Raw genomic sequence first — 22,333 nt, 5'->3', positions numbered from 1 at the left:
AAAAATCTGAAAGTGAAATCAAGAAAACACTCCCATTTACCATTGCAACAAAAAGAATAAAATATCTAGGAATAAACCTACCTAAGGAGACAAAAGACCTGTATGCAGAAAATTATAAGACACTGATGAAAGAAATTAAAGACGATACAAATAGATGGAGAGATATACCATGTTCTTGGATTGGAAGAATCAACATTGTGAAAATGACTCTACTACCGAAAGCAATCTATAGATTCAATGCAATCCCTATCAAACTACCACTGGCATTTTTCACAGAACTAGAACAAAAAATTTTGCAATTTGTATGGAAACACAAAAGACCCCGAATAGCCAAAGCAATTTTGAGAACGAAAGAAGGAACTGGAGGAATCAGGCTCCCAGACTTCAGACTATACTACAAAGCTACAGTTATCAAGACGGTATGGTACTGGCACAAAAACAGAAAGATAGATCAATGGAACAGGATAGAAAGCCCAGAGATAAACCCACGCACATATGGTCACCTTATCTTTGACAAAGGAGGCAGAAATGTACAGTGGAGAAAGGACAGCCTATTCAATAAGTGGTGCTGGGAAAACTGGACAGCTACATGTAAAGGTATGAAATTAGATCACTCCCTAACACCATACACAAAAATAAGCTCAAAATGGATTAAAGACCTAAATGTAAGGCCAGAAACTATCAAACTCTTAGAGGAAAACATAGGCAGAACACTCTATGACATAAATCACAGCAAGGTCCTTTTTGACCCACCTCCTAGAGAAATGGAAATAAAAACAAGAGTAAACAAATGGGACCTAATGAAACTTAAAAGCTTTTGCGCAGCAAAGGAAACCATAAAGAAGACCAAAAGACAACCCTCAGAATGGGAAAAAATATTTGCAAATGAAGCAACTGACAAAGGATTGATCTCCAAAATTTATAAGCAGCTCATGCAGCTTAATAACAAAAAAACAAACAACCCAATCCAAAAATGGGCAGAAGACCTAAATAGACATTTCTCCAAAGAAGATATACAGAGTGCCAACAAACACATGAAAGAATGCTCAACATCACTAATCATGAGAGAAATGCAAATCAAAACTACAATGAGATATCATCTCACACCAGTCAGAATGGCCATCATCAAAAAATCTAGAAACAATAAATGCTGGAGAGGGTGTGGAGAAAAGGGAACCCTCTTACACTGTTGGTGGGAATGTAAATTGATACAGCCACTGTGGAGAACAGTATGGAGGTTCCTTAAAAAGCTACAAATAGAACTACCATATGACCCAGCAATCCCACTACTGGGCATATACCCTGAGAAAACCATAATTCAAAAAGAGTCATGTACCAAAATGTTCATTGCAGCTCTATTTACAATAGCCCAGAGATGGAAACAACCTAAGTGTCCATCATCGGATGAATGGATAAAGAAGATGTGGCACATATATACAATGGAATATTACTCAGCCATAAAAAGAGACGAAATTGAGCTATTTGTAATGAGGTGGATAGATCTAGAGTCTGTAATACAGAGTGAAGTAAGTCAGAAAGAGAGAGACAAATACCGTATGCTAACACATATATATGGAATTTAAAAAAAAATGTCATGAAAAACCTAGGGGTGAAACAGGAATAAAGACACAGACTTACTAGAGAATGGACTTGAGGTTATGGGGAGGGGGAAGGGTAAACGGTGACAAAGCGATAAAGAGGCATGGACATATATACACTACCAAACGTAAGGTAAATAGCTAGTGGGAAGCAGCCGCATAGCACAGGGAGATCAGCTCGGTGCTTTGTGACCGCCTGGAGGGGTGGGATAGGGAGGGTGGGAGGGAGGGAGACGCAAGCGGGAAGAGATATGGGAATATATGTATGTATATAACTGATTCATTTTGTTGTGAAGCTGAAGCTAACATACCATTGTAAAGCAATTATACTCCAATAAAAAAAAATTATTGAACTAAAAAAAAAAAAAAAAAAAAAAAAAAAAAAGGGCTTTCTCTTCTGGCTTATAACAGCCTTTTCTCCCAGCCATTAGAGACATAAGGAGGCAAGACCGGCGGCATGTGACCGACTTATAGAAACAATCATTCTATTTTAACATGGAAATGTACTGTTTTCTTTCCACTCTCCCTTTTTTGTCTACACTAAAGGGACCCAACATAAAGTCTCCTCTCTTCTTGGGAGTGTTTGCTGATCAGGGCCTTGTACCCATGCGTTTGGTTTGTTCATCCTCAGACCCTGGGTAGAGTAGACCAAAACAATGATCTTAAAAGAACAGAAAAGAGAAGAAGCAAGTGCCTTGAAGGAAGCTGCTTAGTGAAGAGGAGGTTCTCTTGTAGCAGAAGAGGAAAGAGGTCAGTGGGTTTCTGGAGGAGGAAGTGTGCCCGTCGTTTGGTTCAGGAGTGTTGTCGAGTCCAAGCTCGTACTGCTCACCACACAGCAGGACAAGGCGTTGGGACAAGGAATAGCAGCTTTTTCCAGAAAGCCAGCAGACCAAGAAGATGGCGGACTAGTGTCCCAGAGAGCCAGATTGCCTGGTTTTGGGTGCTACTTTCTTTTGTAGAGCAAAGAAGGGGAGTTGAAGAGATAAGGTAAAAAAAGGTGATAAGTTGTTGCAAATATTTCCTGGTCCAGCCAGACTCCAGAGGGAATGTGTTAATTTCTTTCTTCCTGCAGCTCTTCACAGGTGGACTTGGTCAGGATGTTTCCTGTGAGCGAAACCGAAGTATTTTAGCTTGACACTCAGGCTTGGGAGGCAGGATTCCAGGAGATGGGCCATGATGTATACTTTAAGCTATAGGCAACATCCCATTAGTGATTAACTTGTAGCAAAGGCAGCAGAATACAAAGATTAAAGTAAAAGAAGGAGATCCAGTATGGAGTCAGATTTGTTCTTCCCTGTCAATGGAGCCCAAGGAAGTGGCTAATCCTCAAGGAGGGTGGTTGTATGATGTGCCTGAGGGCGTGGGGACACGGGCTCTGAGGTTCCCGGCCTTGGCAGCAACTTCTGTGCCTCCAGTATGGACAGAGCAGCCATCCTCAGGAGTGTGTGTGCGTGTGTGTGCGTGTGTGCGTGCACGCGTGCGTGCGCATGCACAGCTGCCCAGCAGAGTGGTGCTTCCAGGTGGCAATCAGGTTGATTCACAGAAAATAGAGAGATGTGGTCCTTCTTGCACATTGAAGTGGAAGAGGCGACTCTGAGCATTTCCATCCAGGACCCACCTCAGCCTGGCCTACACATGTAACTCTGTTACAGAATCTCTACCTGGCACACTCAGAGGCTCACCCAGATTTTGTGGGGCTGAATATTTAATCGGGAGAAGGGGTCTTCTTTAAGAAAAAAAATAAATTTATAAACGTAAATTAGCTAGAGAGCCTTAGAAGGAGCCTTTTGCAATTGAGGAAACCTGAGCTTATGCTTCATTGGTTTTATGATAAAACCTCCTCTCCGTTATTACATTTTGTCCTGGTTGAGCCCTCGAGGGCTTTTCTCCCACCATCCATGGACATCCTTCCTTCTCTTGAAGGTATTTCACACTCTCTGTTTTTGCCAGCTTTCCATACTGTCCAAACCAAAGGAAGATCTGAAAATCATGTACACAATTTGTTTATGTGAAGGCTTACTCGCTCCCTTAACTAGGTTACTCAACCTTTAATTTAAAAAAATCTTTTATTGCAGAATGAAAGGTTTCACTGCTTTGATAATCTCTCTCCCTGCCAAGTCTCAGCCTTACCACTTTTAAAAGAAAATTTTGGTAGCGGCAAGCAGTCCAGAAGATTGGGAGGAGGGAGGAAGGGGACTTTGTACCAAACCTCACTGGAACTATTTATCTGGGTCTTGAAGGGAGACTGATTTGCTCTCTTGATCCTGAAAGCAAGCATAGCTGAGTCTCTCTCCTAAAGCACAGCAGATTTTCTAAGACGGTTGGTTTTCTCAGAGCTGGAAGAATACTCAGGTTCACATAAATGGTCTACATTCTCTGAATCACCACAGTGGAGAGATGAAGGTGCACAATGGAGTCTTTTTTTCGGTGGCCTTTGCTAGAGAAGGTGCTAAGAATCCATTTTCACCAAGATGTAGGATCATTTCACTGAAGACATGCAAAGACTCTAAAGAAAATGCTGAAGAAATTCTGAAGAAAATTCCAAAAGAATTCCAAGACATTCTGAGCATGGTGTTTATGCCACTCATTCAGACACTTGGTCTCATTTGAACAAGGAAATCTCATTGTTTAGGAATTAGGCTTCACATATATTTATGTATAAAATGTCATTTACTTTAGTTGACATCTTCTAATCTTCCTTGCATTGGGCATAATGAGTAAAGAAACAGCGGGATCTTGCATTGGTAAAGGAAGCACTTGTATCTGTTTTCCACATTTGGGTTTACAACTTGCCTCCTTTGTATTTTCAATGCCTTCCTAAAAAACAACGGAAAATCCCAAGTCTTCAGAAAAGGATTAGAAGGTCAAGAAACAGCCTTGGCCTAAGGTGAAAGAGCAGTATACAAGGAGTCAGGAGACCTAGGGCCTAGGCTCCCTTCGGCCACTGGCTAACCAGTCTGGGAATTTGGTCCACATCCCTCAAGCTGTCTGCCTTGATTTGCTCATTAGTGCCATGAGAAGCTGGGCTAGGTCATCCCTCAAGTCCTTCCCAGCTCTAGTGTTTGTTTAATGATTTTCCTTTGAGAATTCCAGAGCCTTTATATAACTCACAAGGCTAAGAGTCCATTTAGGGAAGTATAGGGGCCTCAGCTCTGCTCTCATCACATACAACTAGTCAAGCTCAGAAAGATACTTTGGCCAAAGGTAATATGGGAACAGATTGTTCAGACACAGACTGGGGAGAGGTAAGAGATTCATCATCCTAGGGATGCAGGTATTAGGACGGGGCTGCTGTCCAGCTTGGGGCTTGATAAGGGAAAACTGGCTTTTGGTTAGAATCCTAGTGTAAAGAATAGGCGTAGAGGGAGACCCGAAGCCAAGGGTGGGCCAGCTCTGCCACGAACATTGTCCTGCTTTTGGCCAAGTCACTCGCCTCTCTGGGACGCTATTTCTTTATAGGTGTGAAGGGAGGGTAATAAGATCAGCCCTGCCTTGCTGAGTAGCTTTGGATAAGGTCAAAATACATATGGATGTAAAAGAGTTTGAAAACTGTACAGTGACACATAAATAGAAGGAATGTGATCAGCTTTAGAAGATGTTTCTGCCCCTGTGGCCGGCCTAGGGAGGAAGCAGGGCAGGGGAATTTCAGCACAGGGATGGTGGGGGGAAGAGCCTGGGCTGAGGGCGGAGAGGCAGGATTAGGTAAAGAGCAGGCCTGGAGGACTGGTGAGTAGAGGGAAAGCCTCCTACCCAGCAGCCAACTTCAGGCTGGGGTAGTTGGCAGCCTAGGCCTACTGTGTCCACTTCCAAAGGCCCTCTGTTTATTGACGGTGGCCTTCCTGCTGGAAATGTCTGTTGCACTCTTTCTTCTAAACAGAAAATGCCTGGCTATGGGACCACAGGGGCTGATACCCTGTCGTCCCACCCTAGGGCCCTCTTGCCTTGTGAGACTCATGAGATTCCTGTTTGGTGGCTCCTGGCAGCTGCACAAGAAGCAGGTACCCTGATCACTTCTCAGGAGGGGGCTCCATAGACTAGCGAGGCAGTGACAGGGCTGAGATAGAAACCAGGTCAAGTAGTAGCAATAATGATAATCATAGTTATTATTTATGGAGCACCATGTGCCCGACGCTGAGGTAAATGTTCTGTATACATTTGCTTGCTTGACTTTCACAGCTTCCCAATGAGCTTGTTATATATATATTTTTCCAATTTAGAGAGGTTAGGAGAGGTCATGAGACCCTAAATCTCCTAGTGTACTTTAACATTTTTTTAATTAAAAAATATTATTTAAATATGGTTAATTTACAATGTTGTGTTAGTTTCAGATGTGCAACAAAGCAATTCAGTTATATATATATATTTTTTTCAGATTCTTTTCTATTATTGGTTATTACAAGATATTGAATATAGTTCCCTGTGCTATACACTAGGTCCTTGTTGTTTATCTTTTATATATATAGTAGTGTGTATATATATATATATTTTTTTTTCGGTACGCGGGCCTCTCACTGTTGTGGCCTCTCCCATTGCGGAGCACAGGCTCTGGACGCGCAGGCTCAGTGGCCATGGCTCACGGGCCTAGCCGCTCCGCGGCATGTGGGATCTTCCCGGACCGGGGCACGAACCCGTGTCCCCTGCATTGGCAGGTGGACTCTCAACCACTGCGCCACCAGGGAAGCCCCTAGTGTGTATATTTTAATTCCAAACTCCTAGTTTATCCCTCTCCTGCCTTTTGTAACCATAAGTTTGTTTGCTAAGTCTGTGAGTCCATTTCTGTTTTGTAAATAAGTTCATTTGTATCATTTTTTTGGATTCCACATATAAGCGATATCATATGATATTTGTCTTTCTCTGTCTGACTTATTTCACTAAGTGTGATAATCTCTAGATCCATCCATGTTGCTGCAAATGGCATTATTTCATTCTTTTTTATGGCTGAGTAATATTCCACTGGATATATACACCACATCTTCTTTGTCCATTCATCTGTCGATGGATACTTAGGTTGCTTCCATGTCTTGGCTCTTGTAAATAGTGCTGCTGTGAACATTGGGGTGCACGTATCTTTTTGAATTACGTTTTTCTCCAGATATATGTCCAGGAGTGGGATCGCAGGATCATATGGTAGCTCTATTTTTAGTTTTTTAAGGAACCTCCATACTGTTCTCTATAGTGGTTGTACTAATTTACGTTCTCACCAACAGTGTAGGAGGGTTCTTTTTTCTTTGCACCCTCTCTAGCATTTTTTATTTGTAGACTTCTTTTTTTTTTTTTTTGTGGTACGCGGGCCTCTCACTGTTGTGGCCTCTCCCGTTGCGGAGCACAGGCTCCGGACGCGCAGGCTCAGTGGCCATGGCTCACGGGCCCAGCTGCTCCACGGCATGTGGGATCTTCCTGGACCGGGGCACGAACCTGCGTCCCCTGCATCGGCAGGCGGACTCTCAACCACTGCGCCACCAGGGAAGCCCTATTTGTAGACTTCTTGATGTTGGCCATTCTGACCAGTGTGAGGCAATACCTCATTGTAGTTTTGATTTGCATTTCTTTAATAATTAGCGATGTTGAGCATCTTTTCAAGTGCCTCTTGGCCATCTGTGTATCTTCTTTAGAGAAATGTCTTTTTCGATCTTCTGCCCATTTTTTTTTTTTTTTTTTTTTTGCGGTACGCGGGCTTCTCACCGTTGTGGCCTCTCCCGTTGTGGAGCACAGGCTCCAGACACGCAGGCTCAGCGGCTATGGCTCACAGGCCCAGCCGCTCTGTGGCATGTGGGATCTTCCCGGACCAGGGCACAAACCCGTGTCCCTTGCATCGGCAGGCAGACTCTCAACCACTGCACCACCAGGGAAGCCCTTCTGCCCATTTTTTGATTGGGTTGTTCTCCTAGCTTATCTTCATGATAGAATTGACTTTGAAACCACTTTGTTTGGACGCTAAATCCTATTCTCAATCATTGTACTGTTCTGCTTCTCCTGGTTCCACAGATTCTTATCAAGTCAGCCCAAAGTTGTCTGGATTTTAGCAGAATCCCAAAGTGATGATTGAGTCAGTTCTGAGCAGTTAAGAGACCAAGACACAACAGTGATCCAAAAAGGGCCTGATTTGGTCCTTCTGGGGGGACAGAGGTAAAGTAAACAAAACCAGTAGTTCTATACTGGTGTAGGAAAAGTGAGATGCTCTGGAAGGTACAGAAGTGATTTGTTGTTGACCATTCCAGCCAGTGACGTGCTGATGCCACCTTGCACTGGCTCGCATCTGCCTTCAGGAGCCAGTTGTGTGCATCTCCTTCCAACCCTACATTCAGTCAAGTTAGATTAGCTTGGTCTTGGCCAAGGTGGGAGTATTAACAGTGTGGAAAATGGCAAACACTACAAATTAGAGTTTATTTCTCTGTAGAGCCAGTTGTTAAACATGTATCTGCACTGATTCTAGCCTTGTTTGTCGTTTTTTTTTTTTTTTTCCCAGTGAATTGTAGGTCCCTCTAAAGACTTGTTTCTGAAATGTGGTGTCTAAAGGGAAGTCTTTATGTATATGTATAGTATGTAGATACTATACGTGGATTAAAGGAGCCATTCTACCATGTGCAGGTGAAGGCATCACTGAAAGTTGCTCCATAACTAAACATGCTCAAGACAAGTGAGTAAGAGTGGCAGGACTTTGCTGCCGGTTCCAGAAGGGCATCTTGCTCTCAGAGCTGCCATCTGGGCCTGCAGGGGAAGGGCTCTGTGGTCAGTTTCCTTTGGCAAGGCCTGGTGGCTCGGATTATGACAGTGAGACTGCGTGTCTGTGTGAATGACCTTTTCCTTTTTTGCATTTAAAAATAACCTACCAAAGATAGCATGGATAAATGAGGCACGGGGCCGAGCGAATTCCTTGGAGAAAAGTATTTTTTCAGATCACGTGTCTTTTCAACTACACGCGCCTTCACTGCATATGGCACTTACAAGGTTATCTGTAGAATCACCTCCCCTGATTTTCCATAGAAATGGGAACTAGGAATGGAATGGAAAAGTAGAACTAGAGGTGACCTCCACATCTCAGGTTTCCTGTTGCTTCCCGAGTCTCTCGTATTAAACCTTTTGTCTGAACTGGAGGAGAAACGTGCATTTCAGCTGTTCTCCCAGCTCCCTCCTTCCTCCCTCCATGCAAGGGCTCCTGGGGAGGTGGAAATGTCTGTTAGACACTTACCTTGATGTCCTTTAGCTACAGTTATGAGAGAGTAGCACTAGACAGTCTCTCTTACTAAGGTCCCCTCTAGTTCAAAGAGATTCTGTGCCTAAATAACCAACATCCATGGGGCCTGCAGCACAGACAGTCCCTTGAAATGTGCCGTTCCAACTGCTTGAAGGGGGAACTGGGTTTCAGTCCTAGTTCTCTGGCCAGTTCAAGACATTTGTTCTTTCTTGATCTGGACTTAACAGGTAGAAGGATACCTTCCCCCAGATTCCCTAGTAAAGGAGCAGCCAGAGCTGTAGTGGAAATAACAAGAGATAAAATTAGCCACCCTGAGCAGCCGGTAGCTCACATGATGGGGTCGGGGAGCGCTGGGCCAGCTGGGAGGCGCTGCCTGGCACGGTCCTGCTTCTGTTGGGCTCTGCGCCACCCGGGAGGGTCTTACATAAGACATGTCACAGCAGCCTGCCCCTCCCTGCTGGGGCAGTTTGCAGGGCACAGGGTTAGCTGACCAGAGCCAAGCTCTATTTCTGGAAGGCAGAAAGTTCAGCTAAAGGGTAGCCACTGAGAAGATATTCGTTTACTCCATTGAAGGGAGCAGACACAGAGACTGCTAGAGGGAAAATTATTTTAGGAGATCATTTTGTACAGATACGCCAAGAACATTTGGGAGCAGAGCAGAGGAAGAAAGCAGAGCGTGAACAAACTTGAAAAGTAACTCTGTTCCTCTTGTTGTCATCCCTCCTTTGGCTACGGCACTGATTCAACCCCAGGATTTTAGAAGTATGATTTATCCAGTGAGTCTGCCGAAACAAGACTGTATGATTTCATCTTTGCCACCCACCTAAACTTATGTTTGGATGCACATTATATCTAATATATTATACAGTAAATTATGATCATTCAACATCCTGGGGAGCCTCTGTTAGCCGAATAAATACCAGATCCCCATGTTGGACTGGACATTTGTTATTATATTCAGGTCGTGGGGAGGGGTGTTGCTATCATGCGTCCATTTCACTGCCTCACTACGCGATTAATTCCTTCAAGACAGAAGGAAATACGAGGTATGGTGATAATGTGGCCAATTAAGGAGAAATTATTTGAACTCATGTCTTTGCTGGTGGTGATGGGTGTGTGTGTGTGTGTGTGTGTGTGTGTGTATGTGTGTGTGTGTGTGTGTGTGTGTGTGTGTGTGTGTGTATGTGTGTTGGTAGAGTAGGTGTATATCGTCTATTGGAAATGACAGTTTTGAAACGGTGTAGGTCCAAAGCTAGGCAGGGGAGAGCCAAGCTGGGATCTAGGAACGGAGGTTAAAAACTAGCACCCAAGGCAGGCCGAAAGCAGGGACACTGAGGCATGCGGGCAAGGAAAAATCCAGAAGGCAGAAATCAAATCAGGAAAGTGCTATCTGACAGCAGGAAAGAATAGAGAATGTGAACCAGGAAACTGGACTTTAATGAGCCCCAGGACATTCCTGAAGCCCTAGGGTTAGCAAAGAGAGTGCACGCACCAAGGCCCAGAGCGATTCTGTCTGAACAGTTGTACCACTTGATATCTGATATTATATATTCAGGTGAGCACCCAACATTTTTGGAGGACACATCTTGGAAATTGCTTTCGGAGACAAGTTTTTGAACAACGCAAGAAAAAAATATAAGTTTTTTGTGAATGATCTTATTATTTTACTCTATTTAAGCAGAGGGGTGCAAGACAAAATTTGTGCCAGGTGGAAGACGGATGGGTGCATGGGAATGCCCATTGGGAGGCCATCGCAGTGGTCCAGGAAGAGATGATGGTGGCCTTGACCAGGGTGGGTGGCTGGGGTGGGAGATGGGGGCTGGGGATGCAGAAAAGGTGACAGATTTGAGTACTAGTTAGACCACCAGCTGCTAACTGAAATGCCTACAGGCTTTTATATGTGTTTTAAATTTTCCATAATAAGTTTATTTTAATTGTAAAAAACAAGAGATGGAGAGCTCCAGTAATTATGCTGGAAACCTCCAAATTAAAAGAGACTTAAAAATAGATAGCTAGTGGGAAGCAGCCGCATAGCACAGGGAGATCAGCTCGGTGTTTGTGACCACCTAGAGGGGTGGGATAGGGAGGGTGGGAGGGAGACGCAAGAGGGAGGAGATATGGGGATATATGTATACGTGTAGCTGATTCACTTTGTTATAAAGCAGACACTAACACACCATTGTAAAGCAATTATACACCAATAAAGATGTTAAAATAAACACACAAACAAACAAACAAATAAATAAATAAATAAAGAGACTTAAACATATTTACCAATTGCAATGCAGGGGCCTTACTTGTATTCTTTTTTTTTTTTTAACATCTTTATTGGAGTATAATTGCTTTACAATGCTGTGTTAGTTTCTGCTTTACAACAAAATGAATCAGTTATATATATACATATATTCCCATATCTCTTCCCTCTTGCGTCTCCCTCCCTCCCACCCTCCCTATCCCACCCCTCCAGGCGGTCACAAAGCACTGAGATGATCTCCCTGTGCTATGCGGCTGCTTCCCACTAGCTATCTACCTTACGTTTTGTAGTGTATATATGTCCATGTCTCTCTCTCGCTTTGTCACAGCTTACCCTTCCCCCTCCCCATATCCACGAGTCCATTCTGTAGTAGGTCTGTGTCTTTATTCCTTTTTTACCCCTAGGTTCTTCATGACATTTTTTTTCTTAAATTCCATATATATGTGTTAGCATACGGTATTTGTCTCTCCCTTGCTGACTTACTTCACTCTGTACAACAGACTCTAGGTCTATCCACCTCATTACAAATAGCTCAATTTCGTTTCTTTTTATGGCTGAGTAATATTCCATTGTATATATGTGCCACATCTTCTTTATCCATTCATCCGATGGTGGACACTTAGGTTGTTTCCATCTCCAGGCTATTGTAAATAGAGCTGCAATGAACATTTTGGTACATGACTCTTTTTGAATTATGGTTTTCTCAGTGTATATGCCCAGTAGTGGGATTGCTGGGTCATATGGTGGTTCTATTTGTAGTTTTTTAAGGAACCTCCATACTGTTCTCCACAGTGGCTGTATCAATTTACATTCCCACCAACAGTGCAAGAGGGTTCCCTTTTCTTGTTCAAGCAAATTGTTAATAATGAGACTTGGAAAGTTGAACACTGACTTTTTGTATTAAGGAGTTGTTATTTTTACATGTGATAATGGCATTGTGGTATTTTTTTAAGAGTCTATATCTTTTAGAGATATATGCTGAGATATTTATAGATGAAATCATATGACTGGAGTTTTCTTCAAAAAATATGGGGGAGTGGGAAGGAATTAGCTGAAAAGAGATTGTCTCTGAGTTGAATTTTGTTAGAGCTGGATGATGGTTTCATGGGGACTCATTATACACGGCGCCAAGGCCTTCCTTGTGATGACAGCTGCTAGTGCCATGTGCCAGAAATTTTTCAGAGCTCCATGTCTGCTCTGCTTGTATGGATGAACGTTGCTGTTGCTCTAGGATGAAGACATCCAAATGCCCACTTTAATAGAGAGATGAAACAGAGCCACAAGAAGGTGGGTGTTGTAGAGGAGCTTTTTTGTTTGTTTTAAATGTATGTATCCAGCTCTTTCTGCTAAAAATTGAAAAGAAGAAGCATTTTGGAATTTATCAAGATGAGTAATGATGTGTGGGAGAAGCTAGTTGCCCCCTTTCTCTTTTCCTTCCTTAGAAGCTGAACCCTAATTGTTTGGCAGGCTTCATTGCTGCCTAAACATTTCCCAGCCTCCTTGTTATCAGGTGTAGTCATGTGACTTAGTTCTGGTCAATGAGATGTAAGCAGAAATGTTACGTGGATGTGTAAAACAGAGAGCTAGTGGGAACCTGCTGTATAGTGCAGGGAGCTCAGCTGGGTGCTCTGTGGTCACCTAGGTGGGTGGGATGGGGGGGGCAGTGGGAGGGAGGTCCAGGAGGGAGGGGATGTATGTATACATATAGCCGATTCACTTCATTGTACAGGGAAAGTAACACAACATTTTAAAGCAACTATTCCCCAATTAACAAAGAATAAAAAAGAAACGTTATGTAGAACTTTCTGGAAGGCTCTTTAAAGGGAGCTGACTCATCTAGGAGGTGTGTCCCTCTTTTCTTCCCTCTCTTTTTCTTGCTGCCTGGAATGCAGGTGTGAGGTGTAGAGCTCCAGTAACTATGCAGGACCACTGAAACTGGAAGTCACATACCCAGTGTGGCAGAGCAGAGAGAAAGAAGGAGCCTAGGTCACTGATGACTCTCTGAACTTCCTGTCTCTGGACTTATTTTTCAAAGTGAAAATATACTTTCATGTGGTTGAGCCAAAATTACTCTGGATTTTTAATTAGATGCAAAGAGCCTAAATGCTAATTAATACAAGTAACAGATTGTTTATTGTTAATAAATAAAACATTAATCAAAAATAAAAGTGTATTGAGTTGTTTATTCAGCAATTCCAGTGAGGATTTCACCCTGTAGATATGCACCAAGATATAGTATTGTTTGCAAGAGCAAACACTACAAGCAACCTAAGCATCCATGCATGGGCACTGGTTACACAGACAAGCCTTTAGTGGGTTATCAGGGAGCCAGTCAAACGGTGAGATCTGTGTTGCCGTGAAAGAGCCTCAGTTCTTATCATTCAGTGAAAATGAGTAAGTTACAAAGAAGCATGTGTAGTTTGATCTCTTGTGTAAATTGTATCGTATAAATATAAATTATATTATTATATATTTAATTACTATATTTTATTATACATATATAAATTATATATGATTTTATATAATTATACGTATGTTTTATCTATTTACTATATTTTATTGTACTCTATATATGAATTATATATATAAATTGAATTGAAAAAATGAATTATATACCATATATAAAAATTATATATACATATATTATGTATCTGTATACATATATATGGTATAATGTTATATATGTATGTGTATCATTTTTTTTAATATATGGTATATGTATAACCATATATATATATGTATATATTTTTTTCACCTAGAAGGAAATAAAAATGTGCTAACTGATGGAAGAGAGGACCAAGGAGTTGGTGTGGGGAGAGGCTTTTATTTGTCACTGTATATATTTTTGTACAGATTGAATTTTCTCTCTACAGTCTTTCTTTATATTAGTAAAAGAATTACTTCCAACAGCACACATTCTCTCCAAGCCTAATTTTATAAATTAATAGCACAAAGAGTTTGACTCATTAAATTTCCTTCAGTATCATTATCTTAATATTTAAGGTATAGACTGATTTCAGTCTGTACTAATTTAAATGGTTACAATAAAGGTATTATTGGGCTTCCCTGGTGGCACAGTGGTTGAGAGTCCGCCTGCTGATACAGGGGACACGGGTTCGTGCCCCGGTCGGGGAAGATCCCACATGCTGCGGAGCGGCTGGGCCTATGAGCCATGGCCACTGAGCCTGCGCGTCCGGAGCCTGTGCTCCGCAACGGGAGAGGCCACAGCAGTGAGAGGCCCACGTACCAGGAAAAAAAAAAAAAAAAAAGGTATTATTGTCCCCCTCCCATCTCCCTGACACTGTTCTTCTCTCCCTCTTTCTCCCTCTCTTTTTTTTTTTTTTTTTTTTTTTTTGCGGTACGCGGGCCTCTCACTGTTGTGGCCTCTCCCATTGCGGAGCACAGGCTCCGGACGCGCAGGCTCAGTGGCCATGGCTCACGGGCCCAGCCGCTCCGCAGCATGTGGGATCCTCCTGGACCAGGGCACGAACCCGTGTCCCCTGCATCGGCAGGCAGACTCTCAACCACTGCGCCACCAGGGAAGCCCTCTCCCTCTCTTTTACTCCCACTCCTCACCCTCCTCTCCTTCCCCCACTCTCCTCCTTCCATAAATATGTAATATTACTGACCAAGGACCTGGTCTTCCCAAGGCCCGTGCAGAGGATCGGGGAGACCAGAACACAGGAAAGCATCTCCCCAGGAATGGCTGAGCTAGCTGAGGATTCTGTCCACCAGTGCCGGGACAGAAACAGATACTCTGCCTGAACCCACAGTCCTGGGAACTCTCAGTGGCCTCCAAGCGGTTTTCACCAGGTTGTTTGTTTGTTGCCGATGAATGAGGTCACATGTGCTCCGACAGGAGTTGGCACATGTCCAGGAGTCTATTTACTTAGGCTTCAAGTGAAGGCAAAGGTTTATTGTGACACTTTCCCGCAGCATCAGAGCTCTGCTTACAAGAGCAGGATGGGAACACAGCAGGAAGACAGCAGCAAGACAGCCATGTGCCACGAGGCAGATGGTAGAAGAGGTGACATTTGTTTCCAAGGGATCTCAAGGCCCTGCGAAGCCCACAAGAGCTGCTCAATTGATGTTTTCAATTTTAGGACAGTTATTTTTACGGGAAATAACCTTAGTTCCTGACTAAGGTTAGTGATAAAATCTGAACCTTGGCAACCCCGTGAACCGGAAAGGATTACCATAGGATGATCAAGAAAACTCATGTCTAAAGAATGACAAGTTCCACAGTTGCTTCAGGGACGGATTCTCACATAGATTAATATGAGTTGATAAAGTCTGAGAGATGAAGGGAGGAACATGGGGGAAATGAGGGGTCTAGGAATTTGTCACTAGACCAGGTGTATTGGTCCCAACCATTCTGGTTTTGAAAACCATGCCTGAAAGTTTGGTGGGTGATTTCAGGCACAGTTAGATCCAGGGCTCTCAACAGTACGTGAAGGACTTATGTCACTGCCTCTTTCCCTCAGCCCTGCTTTCCTCAGTGTTAGTTTCATGCACAGTCAGGCATTCCCTACATGTTGGTAAAGGGTTACCAAGGGGTTCCATCTACCAGTTTAGCAATACTGGGCTCAAATACCTTTTTCTCTGTATTTCTAACAATGTCAGGGCCGATTTTCACTGCTCAGTTTGCGACACGTGCCCATCTCTGAACCAGTCACTGCCCCTGTGATCTTCTAGGCCCAGACCTGGTACCCAGGCCTGGAGCCAGTCACACCAGACTGGGGAATGGGAGGGGAATTTCAAGGGAAAATTAGTGTGTTGTTATCTATCAGAGGCAGGAGGAGATAGCTGACAGGCAATTAAATACCCCCTACACCGGCATAGACTGCCTAGCTTCAAGTTTTTTTCCAGTAGTAAATGAAAGGGAGAAGGGGGACTACCAATGTACCCCCAGTATATGATCCTTCTTGGAAATGTTAGAGATCACAGGCTCCCAGACTACAACCAAGGCTTTGGGGCTTACTCTAGAGTTTTTGGGTGTCTTGTAGTTATCCCAAGTATTGGGGTTGAAAACAGATTGGGACTAGAAAATATAAATGTGTTCTTAGAGGTATTCTCCACGCCTGGATGAATTCCTGGTCTAGGATTTTCCTCAGAAAGGTAGAATATTAGAAAAATTTTCCTAAGGAGTCCTTAGGAAATCCTAAGGAGTCAGCCTGTTTTACTTTTGCCATTGTTCCATTATTGCCTCTAATTAAAGACTTTCAAAGCAGTGAGTAAAGGGAGAGCTGGACTCACACTCAGGAGTTCTGCCCCCAAATCAGGGGGCTCTTCTCTGCTCTGCTGTGGGTGGGTAGAAAAAGCAGTAAAGAACATTGGTGCCACCTTCCAGAAATGGCATGTTTGAAAATAATTCTTTGTAAGACTGAGAAATGTTGCCTTTCTTAATACACAGATTGAGTGGAGTCTACAGAGACTTGGAAAATGCTGGATCAGAAGGTAAATGATGTGGTTGAACCAAGCAAGCAGAGTAAAATGCAGTACTGCCAGCCCTTTCACCATGTCAGAACATGAGAACTGGGGGAAGACAAGTAGCTCACCTGCCAATTTTTTTCCTTACTGGGGAGAGAATATTCTGGAACTCTTCCTGCAGGAAAGGCCATCAGGCATAGACCTATTTCCAAACAAACATTACTAGTAAGGAGGAGTGGTATAGTTTGGAAATGTGAAGAAAGAAGAGAAAGGAGTCAATTTTGGCTGCAGGAACAGCTCAGGTGATGCCCAGGGGAGAAGCACCAGCCAGAGACCTGTCAGTTAGATTCCACCTCTGAGCATGCTGGGAAGTTTTCACAGAGCTTCTGGTCATTTTTCATTCCTTTTACTGAGGACGGTTCAGGAAGTCCAGGTTAGACAAACCCTGTGCCTCCTTCTCAGTTCCAGAACATGACCCAAAGAGGAAGCAAGATCTGGAAATGTCAACAAAGGTAACCCAGTTGACCTGCCACACATACTTCCTCACCGACAACTACTGGAAAGGGCCATCCTACCCACCATGGGACTGGACCAGGAATGGCCCCTAACCAAACCAGGAACCAACTGAATTACTCTTTCTGAAATCAGAGACATAGCTAGAACTGCCAAACATGCTTGAGGAACATAAGGAAACAGATACATGGAACGTAAGCTGAGGCACCAGGGCGACCACTTGCTGCACTGGGGACCCTGAGCCTGAGTGACGAGCACTTTTCTGTTTTAGACCCACTGATTCATGTGTGTGGACCCCCGTAGGCTTTGGAGCCTGTGACCCCTGTGCTAAGTCAGGGAGCTCAGCTCTGGCCGTGGAGGGTTTCTCAGGGATGCCAGTTCCTGTCCCTTCTGAGGTCTAATTTATTAGTTATCCTGAATTCCCAAGACTTTTTCATACATAGAGTGAGCACTCTCTCTTCTCTCTGCTACCCTCACACAATACACAACTTATCTGAGCAAAGTTGAGTGGGTTTCAGACCCAGCTGCCAAACGAGCTTTCAGTAAAACAACTTCTGAGCATTAACCTAGCGGAGGCAAGACACCACGGGGAAGGGAATTGGAGTGTATGGTACTTCATTTCCATGCCTTCACCTGGAGCCATTGGCCCCTCTAAAAAGGTCCTCCACACACCTCCTTGGCGACCTCTGAACCCCTGTTAATGTGGATTCTTTCAGGCCTCACCCCACCCCAGCACCTGGGCATAGCTAACTATGTCATGGAGACATCAAACTCTAAATGACTTTTTTTTTGCCCCTACCTTCTCGCTCAAGTTGTCAACTTGTATGTTCAGGAGATAGTTTTAGATGTTTGCTTGTTTTTTGTGGAATTTTGGTGACCTCACTCACTGGGTCTGTGTATAGATGCCAGGAGAGGAAAGGGTCCTCACCGTCGGCGCTCAGAGACCTGTGTGTTTTAGGGCTGTTGCCCAAGGAAGTGGGTGTGCAGCATACTTTAAAGCCATGGTGCAGTACTGTGCTCTCTTCTGTGAGTCAGTCATGTGCTGTCTAAAATAGGTGTTGAGTGTGGGCAGGGCAGTTCAAAGACAACAGGACTCATCGAGTTTATTCCCAGGGAGAGTGTGACCCCTCATACAAAGGCTTGGTGAGGCTCCTTTTGGCTGTTGTAAGGGTCGGATTGAGCCTGCAAACCCACTGAGTTGACTGGTTCAGCTCGGCCCTGGTGATCCCCACATACAGCTGTGCGCTGTGTCTTTAGGGAGGTGGGAGCAAGTGGATTTTACCAAATGTCTGGACGTGAGGCAGGCGCACACTTGTGGCTGGGCTTTCCTAATAAACTCTACACTGTGTGTTTCCCTAAGAATGCGCAAGCTCACTAATGGAGCTGAAGACTGAGGCACGCTAGGGATTTTCACACTTTTAGAACATGTGTTTGGAGATGGGGAACCCTCCCTTGCTCCACCCACTTGTATGAACATGTTCTCATGTTGGTCATGTGAACGTTTAACCAATAGCTCAGGCTGATACAGGACAATCGGCTTAGTTCTAAGGCCACCCATGGCCCTTCCTGCTCAGCTGGCTATTCCATGTTAGATCATTGAAAGGGTCATCACATGACTATGAGCAATCCCATGTGAGACCTGAGGAAAGGAGCCTTCTGATTTGAAAAGGCCACGTGGTGATGAGCGAACTCCAGGCAATCTGCAGCTGTAATGCATCAGGGCACAGAATGGACACCTTTTCTGCAGTGCAAGGAGGAGGGGAAGTAGTTGTTTAGAAACATTGCAAATACTGGTGCAAGAAAAGCTAGGAACTTCCAAGGATTACGTGTGGCAGGTGCCTGTTGTGTCAGAGAAAACCTTTAGAGATCACTCTGTAGGGGGCGAGGAGGAAGGTTTGCTGGACTAACAAAAATACTTGCTTTCCACCCAGCCTTGCCCTAGGCAGATACGTGGCAGTAGGTTATCCTTCAACTTCCCTTTCTGTACCATTTTCTTGACCTCGCTCTTAGCTTTCACATCCCATATCACCACCATCCATGCTGTAGGCAACCGTCACTCTCTCAGCCCGCTTATATCCCTCATTTTTATCGTAGAATAAGTATTAGTCACTGTGTTAAGTCTTCCGAGATGATTCTAAGCCTTACTGTTAACTGTGAAATATTAGAAGAATGTGTCCCCCTTTTAGTGACCATCATCAGAAGTGGAAGGCCCTGTGGACAATAGGAGAGCTTTTGTACTTTCTTGACACTGCAAATCATGATTTAAGGCAAACTCTGCTTAAGACAAAGACAATAGCATATCCAACAAGAGACCAGAAGCAGAAAGTCATCCAAACAGAAGGACAGTGTCCCTGAAAGGGACTCACATTTTTCTTATGTGTTGCCGCTTTTTTTGTTGTTATTTTTGTTTGTGTTAATTTATTTTTAAATTATATTTTGTTTTAGTTTGTTTTTTGAGAACTTGACATTTTCCCTCCCCTGGTGCCCACAACTGTGGGAGCAGCATTGGCTGGCCCATGGCATCTCTTTGGGACTCAGGAGTCACTACAGCTTCCAGGTAAGATTTCAGGTCCTGAGGTCCCTCCCTACTGCATTTGGGAAGACATTTTAAGCAACAAGAGAGCTACTAACAAACTACAATATAGTTGAAAACTTTGCTGTCAGATGGTAGTTATATACAGCCTGAGTCTCACCTTGTCGTCACGTGTAAAGGCTACCTCTGAGCCCAGGCTCCCAGTACATACAGATATGTCATCTGATTGCCTTATTGCTTAAATTTGTTAACTTTTGAGAGCAATATCATGGAGACTAAGTAAAGGAAGATTCTAGGATTGTTAAACTTGCTAAAGCTTTTCACCAGTTCTCAGATGATTTCTGAAATGATCACATTTGGAGACATATTGCATGCAACGTTTCCACCTGTTAGAGCCCCATGAAATGGCCATTCCAAATGGTAATAATGCCAGGAAGTGAGTCCTATTCCTGCTAGATGAAAACCCCATTAAGACTTCATTTGCTTCAAAGTAATTTACTTGGACCTCTTTCCTTACCTGAGTTAATGGTTCTTATCAATGTCCCAGTGCTCAAGGGATATAGTAGGCATTGTTTTTCTTTTTTTATAAGGAGAAAAAAAATATTGAGAAGGCAGAACTACAGCTTGTTCCCTATGAGTGGGGGTCTGTTCTTTTTTTTTCCTATCACAGTTCTGTCAATTCTCTTGCCAATATTTTCTAATTTCTTTCTTAGTTCTAGATTTTCTTCTAATTTATTCCACCCTCCAATTCGATGTCCCGCCTAGTAACAATTTCCCATTCTCCCCCCAGTGTCTTTCCAGTCAACATCTAACTTTGCTTCCTCCTTGTTTCTTTCACCTCATGACTTCTTCTCTTACCCATAATCATAATTGGGTGGGTTTTTGCCATCCATGCAACAGTGGCTCAGTGGGATATCTGATAAATTCCCAAAGCCTTACAGTTTGACAGTAGCCAAATTCTGTATCCACGTGGCCTGACATCCTCCTTACTAAACACACATTCTCATTGCCTATAAGTAATCCTACCCCCTTTGGAGTCCTCCACCACCACCACCAATTTTGAATATTTTTTTTCCAATCTCCTGACATTATGAAGATTTTCTCAGCTTGCTGAAAGGAGAGCAGTGCTACTGTGTCATAATATTCAAAGTTCTCTTACACACATCCCCCATCTTTTCTTCTTCCTAATACCTACTCCCCACCTGCACTCTATTCAAACTCATTTCATTCTGCATACCTGGTGTTTTCCTATTCCTTGCTGGAGAAGGCATCACTGTAAAGCTGTCTAGATGGTCAACCACCAAAAATGTGCAAGGATCTCACAAGACCATGATCATAGGCCTAATTGGAGAATAAGGACATCCCACAATTGCACATAAACATGTTCCCATTTCAGTTTATGTAAGTTTATGTCAATTATTAATAGAAAATTTAGCTGTTTTTTAGAGAAATGCATTGTTTTGGGTTACTTCATCTTCAGAATCCATTTAATTGGCTTTTTCCCAGATTTTTAGTTAGAACTAAACAAAAGCTATTGTAGACTAGAAAACATCAAACAACTATATCATGATTTCATTGCAAGTTGGTTTCACAACCTGCATACTTGAAAAATGAGCATCATCAGCTGAGTTTAAATACAATAGAGATATCAGAACTCGACCCACTGGCCACACAGGAAAAGATATTTATGTAAGCAAGCTTTCAAAAATCAGTAACTAGAGTGACATTTGATGTGGCACTTGATAAACAACAGCTAAAATGAAAAGTGTTAGTTATCCATGGTGATGACTAATGATAAAATATCCATTGCTTCAATATTTCCATGTGTGGGAGAAAAAAGTACGACAAGGAGGGCAGAGCCTTTTGTGATGAATGTTCCAGCCGGCGAGACTGCCAGGTGGTTCTGAGTCTCTGTAGAAAACTGTTTAGAAGCCTTGCCCTCTCAGAGGAAGTCAGCTCTGCTGCTTGAAGGTAGTGGTTTACAAAAGCCAGGGAGCTTTGAAAATACAGCAAACATAGCAATAACCATGGCCTCTACCCATGATAACCAAATAAAAATATCCAGGGTGTCCATGTTCTGTCTTAAAGCTCCCAGCTGATTCTAATGTGCAGCCAGAGTTGAAAGCCATAGCTCTAGGCCTGACGACTTATGAATTTTGAGGGTGGACAAGGAAATGTGGTTCCATTTCAGGGTGGTGGACTAAGTATATCGTCCAGCATCTTCATCCCTGCAGCAAGGGCCTTAACTGATGATCCTAGTAAGAAGTGAAACTTTCAGTGAACCAGAAACCAGGATAAATCCTAAAGTATGGGATGTACACTGGATTGATGCAAAAACGCAGAGCCCAATCTAAAATGTGTACAGAAGACTAGTGCCATAAAGGTGAAGGAGCACCAAGACTCCATCCCCAAGGTGGCAGACACCCGAAGCAGGAGGGTAACAAGGACAATCAACACTTCGGTCCTTGGGGCACTGCTGCAGGAGGGGCCATCAGTTCATCCTCTACTGATGCCTTTCCATCTGCTCTTGAGCCAAACGGCAGTGACAAAGTGTCAGCCTCCAGGTAGGAGTCATGGCCAGGGAGCCCAGATTAGAAGGATATGGCTCTGTGTCATGAGGAGGGGAATTGGGCACCAGACCTGAACACCCCAGAGAAATCTCACCCAGTGGCTTTTCCTTCTTCACTGTCCCTGAGAAAAGGCCAGAGGACAATTTAGAACAGCAATCTCCCCAAGAAGATGACTACTCATTGACAGACAATGCAATTTAATGGAGAATCTCAACCATATAGATTACAGAGACAAGATCA

The 22,333-nt window shown here is 43.5% G+C and overlaps 1 long non-coding RNA gene across 1 annotated transcript in view; it reads left to right on the top strand.

Moving 5' to 3' along the window:
- The first annotated feature begins 12,257 nt into the window (after window positions 1–12,257).
- LOC132518185 (uncharacterized) overlaps window positions 12,258–22,333 on the top strand; it is a 91,879-nt gene continuing 81,803 nt past the window's right edge. The window contains exons 1-2 of the long non-coding RNA XR_009539877.1: window positions 12,258–12,334; window positions 12,940–13,441. This is a non-coding gene — a long non-coding RNA (uncharacterized LOC132518185). The remainder of the gene's footprint in view (window positions 12,335–12,939; window positions 13,442–22,333) is intronic.

This window comes from Lagenorhynchus albirostris, chromosome 3 (assembly GCF_949774975.1).
Source record: "Lagenorhynchus albirostris chromosome 3, mLagAlb1.1, whole genome shotgun sequence".
Classification (NCBI taxonomy): domain Eukaryota; kingdom Metazoa; phylum Chordata; class Mammalia; order Artiodactyla; family Delphinidae; genus Lagenorhynchus; species Lagenorhynchus albirostris.
This window is presented reverse-complemented; position numbering and strand designations above follow the sequence as displayed.